This window comes from Perognathus longimembris, chromosome 16 (assembly GCF_023159225.1).
Source record: "Perognathus longimembris pacificus isolate PPM17 chromosome 16, ASM2315922v1, whole genome shotgun sequence".
NCBI classification, from domain to species: Eukaryota; Metazoa; Chordata; class Mammalia; order Rodentia; family Heteromyidae; genus Perognathus; species Perognathus longimembris.
The window spans coordinates 26,323,908-26,328,754 of NC_063176.1; positions in this window are offsets into that span (position 1 = coordinate 26,323,908).

Consider the following 4,847-nt stretch of genomic DNA (forward strand, 5'->3'; position numbering starts at 1 on the left):
AACTTATGGTTGGAATACACTTCTGCCTCTTGGAGGTCTAACCAGGCTTTTAAAGCCAAATGAGGGATACTGGGATCTGTTAAATGACCCTCGAGTCGGGTCTTTGCTTACTTGCCAGTCTCACCAATGCTTATTCAAGACATTATTGACTTATAGCAAAATTATTCTGCTCTTGGTAGGGTGGAGATTTTAAGACACCCTCTCGGTCTTTTCCAGTCTTTCCTGTCCTGACACCCCTGATTAAGCACAGGCTGCTGTTGCTGCTCTGTGTCATATTCTGCTCTCAGGCCAGCGATGAAGTCACACTGCAGTTTTATGAGCTATTGCAGCTGCACAGTATCCTCAGAGACCTTCCCTCCCTTTCAGAGCAAGAAAATTTGCCCTCAGAGCTGTGCATTGCACTCAGCCAGTTCCTAAGGTGCCAGGAACTGGCTCCTTTTCCACGGGAAACTTTGTTCTTCTCAGCAGCTGGTCTCCAGGCCTGCAGAGGTTGGTCCAGAGCCCTACTCTACATAGATGTGAGCCCAGGTGGACACTTGGTCTATCTGTGGCACATCAATTCCTCTGAAGTTGAAGTCTAATGGGGCCAGGTTCCCACCAAGGAACTAAACTTGGGTTTCTCCTGGTCTATTCTGTGTCCTTAATTGGAAAGCAAGAAAACCTATTGTCCTCTGTCTTTGAACTTAGTCATTAATTTCCACAAAGTATGAACAAAGTGATCATCTGGAGGATTTCATTTAATACTGAATGAGATGAAAGGAATGGTGTGAGAGAAGGACGAGAGGTTAAGAAAGACATGGGGATAAGAGGAATGAACATGATAAAGTTTTGACAGAGTTATTTTTCTTTTTTTAATATATATATTTTATTATCAAACTGAATTACAGAGAGGTTACAGTTTCATACATTAGGCATTGGATACATTTCTTGTGCTGTTACCTCATCCCTCATTCCCCCCTCCCCCTCTGCCTTTTCCTTTCCCCCTCCCCCATGAGTTGTTCAATTCATTTACACCAAACAGTTTTGCAGGTATTGCTTTTGTAGTTGTTTGTCTTTTTTTTACCCTGTGTCTCTCAGTTTTGGTAATCCCTTCCAATTTCCTAGTTCTAATACCAGTATACCCAGTTTCCAATATACTCAGATAAGATACAGAGATAGTATAGGTACAACCACAGGAAGGTGATACAAGAAGATCATCAATAATAGAGGCTACAGTTACACATAGCACGTTGAAATAATTACAACTGTGGTATAACAATTGTTTCCATAACATGGAGTTTATTTCACTTAGCATTATCTTATGTGTTCATAAGGGTATATCTATTGGGCTCCTGTGATCCTCTGCTGTGACTAGCCTAAACCTGTGCTAATTATTCTCTATAAGGGAGACCATAGAGTCCATGTTTCTTTGGGTCTGGCTCACTTCACTTAGTATAACTTTTTCCAAGTCCTTCCATTTCCTTACAAATGGGGCAATGTCATTCTTTCTGATAGAGGCATAAAATTCAATTGTGTATATGTACCACATTTTCCTGATCCATTCGTCTACTGAGGGGCATCTGGGTTGGTTACAGATTCTAGCTATGACAAATTGTGCTGTGATGCACATTGTTGTGCTGGTGGCTTTAATGTGATTATGTTTGTGGTCTTGGATAGATACCCAAAAGTGGGGCTGCTGGGTCATAGGGGAGGTCTATGTTTAGCCTTCTGAGGAATCTCCACACCGCTTGCAGAGTGGCTGAACCAGTTCACATTCCCACCAACAATGAAGTAGGGTTCCCTTTTGGCCACATCCCCTCCAACAATTGTTATTGTTAGTTTTCTTGATATAGGACATTCTTACTGGGGTGAGATGGAATCTCAATGTTGTTTTGATTTGCATTTCTTTTATGGCCAGTGATGTAGAGCACTTGTTCATATGTCTCTTGGCCATTCTCATTTCTTCATCAGAGAAGTCGCTTTCTAAGTCTCTAGCCCACTTGATGAGGGGGCTATTGGTTCTTTGTGGTTTTGTTTTGGAGGAAGGTAATTTTTTAGTTCTGCATATGTTTTAGATATGAGGCCTTTGTCTGTTGAATGGACAGTAAAGATCTTCTCCCAGTCTGTGGGCTTTCTGTTTATCTTGCGAGCTATGTCCTTTGCCCTGCAGAAGCTCTGGAGTTTGATGCAGTCCCATTTGTTCAACCTTTCTTTGGTTTGTAGCCTTTCTGGGTCTTTGTTAAGGAAGCTCCTTCCTGTGCCAAGGAGCCCAAGTGTTTCTCCTACTCCTTCCTTTAGTGTTTTCAGGGTGTCTGTTTTGATTTCGAGGTCTTTGATCCATTTGGAATTGATTTTGGTGCAGGGTGATATATAAGGATCTAGTTTTAGTTTGTTGCATGTGTTGAACCAGTTTTTTCAGCACCATTTGTTAAACAGGCTATCTTTCTTCCAGACTATTGTTTTAGCTCCTTTATCAAAGATAAAGTAGGCGTAGTTCTGTGGGTTCATTTCTGGGTCTTCAATTCTGTTCCATTGGTCTTCAGGCCTGTTCCGGTACCAATACTAAGCTGTTTTTATTACTATAGCTTTATAATACAGCTTGAAGTTGGGTATTGTAATTCCTCCAGCACTGTTCTTTCTGCTTAGGATTGTTTTTGCTATTCTAGGTCTTTTATTGTTCCATATGAATTTCAGGATTGCTTCCTCTATTTCCTTAAAAAATGGTGTTGGGATATTAATGAGTATTGCATTGAATTTGTAGATAGCGTTTGACAATACTGCCATTTTGATTATATTAATCCTTCCAATCCAGAAGCATGGGAGGTTTTTCCATTTCCTTAGCTCTGCCTTAATTTCATTTTTCCTGTTTTTAAAGTTCTCATCATAGAGGTCTTTCACTTCTTTGGTTAAGGTTATTCCTAGGTATTCAGAGTTATTTTTCTTAAATAGCCATGGGCAATGTATATTGCTGTTAACATTTAATTAATCATAATATACTAATAGAATTGAAATTAGAAATGGGAATTGAATTTTTAAATATATTAAGAGACAATTATTGATCTTTACATATTTTAGTTGTGAATTTTCCTATTGATCTATATGAAATGTATAGACATTTAAAGGAACCTGTGATACTTTTTTTTCAAGTCAGTGGGCCCCTGTATACTTGCCTGTGTATAATTGTATGGGTAAATCACTTTCAGCACAATCCTTCCAAGGTCAGGCTGGAAGGAGAGGGGATCCAGAAGTATGGATCTAACACTCAATAGTTCATGATACTGAGTGTTGAATGGAAAGCGAAAACCAGCTCACCATCATGGCCCTCTTCTAAGTTAAGGGGGCTGTCTAGGGAAAATAAAGAAATAACTGGTTTACTTGATAGTTGTACATTCACTCCTCTTACCCTCTAAATGCTTACAAGGGCATTAGGAGGTATGAATTAGGGTGTAGATGTTTCCCCCACATTGAAAAAGAAGACAATGCTAAGTCTCAATGGACTTGTCAAATGAGGAAGGACAAGTTGGTAAGGGATGATATGGATGGACACAGTCAGGCCCTGGCAGCAATGATTCATTGAGCACTATGGAGTGCTCAGCATTTGAATTAGTAGACAGAATAAAGAAGACCTGACAGAGCTAAAAGATGGCGGAAGATGAGCTCTCTCTTTCCTTGAGTGGTCCTCATCCACCTTCTACTCTCAAGACACTGCACAGTGGAGCTCCTGATTCTGAGGCCTCTGGGCTCTGGGACTTGTATACCAGTGGATACCAGTTATTGACCTTCTTATCCCATCTGCTCCCCTGGTTGTTAGATCTTTAGCCTCAGACTGAATTAAATGGCCATTTTTCCTGAGCTCTCCAGATTGTGGCTTCTAGGTCTCCCCATAATCATATTCCATCAATAAACCTCATCTATATCTATGTATGTATCAGTGATGTCCTATTGGTTCTGTTTCTCTGGGGAACTTTAATGCAAGGAAGTTGCTGGGGATAGCTCGTGTACTCTGCTGACCACCCAAAAGATAAGGTAACTATTTTATTTTTTAAGTTGATCTATACTTTTTTAAATTAAATTTTATTGACAAGGTGATGTGCAGAGGGGGTAAAGTTACACAATAAGGTAGTGAGTACATTTCTTGTCATATTTGTTACACTCTTCCTCATTTTTCTTTCCCTTCCCTACTTCAGGTAAACATATATACAATACCCAGTGTACCAAAATCATATATAGTAACCATGTGGGGTATGCCAAAGGAAATTCATCTAGAACATTAAATGTAACGACAACAATAGAATCCTCCTGTGTCCTTCTCTTGGAGTTCTTTTTGCTTATCCTCATCTTATATGAACATGTGTACATAGCTGTTGAGCTATTGTGATCCACTGATAGGTCTATCCTAGACCTTTTTATATTTGTTTAGTAGTTGTTTGGTTTTAGATACATAATGTGAAGTCGCTGACCCAAACATGTGGCGATACCATTTGAAAAGAAGTTTGTTTATTTTGCAGACCTGATCTTTACTGTTTCCCCCAGATAATCACATCTTTAATGTATACCCCATACCTTATCTGTGTTCTTTTAGAGATACAGTGCATTGGTGCTCAGACTCACACAGGAGAGAACTGACAGCAACAGATTGAAACATTGGCAAACCTGTGAAGGCACCTGCATTATCTAGGACTGGCAGATGAGAGGGGTGGTTGGGAACTTATTATCTAAAGGGCAGGGAGACACGTGGGCAATACATATTTTCATGTGAAAAAAACCTGTGGATTGGAACCATTTACTAATGTTCAGGCTGAAGCCTATAATGCTAAGTGGTAAAAGCATGTTGCTTCAATATTACTGTATATTGAGGTCATGCAAAG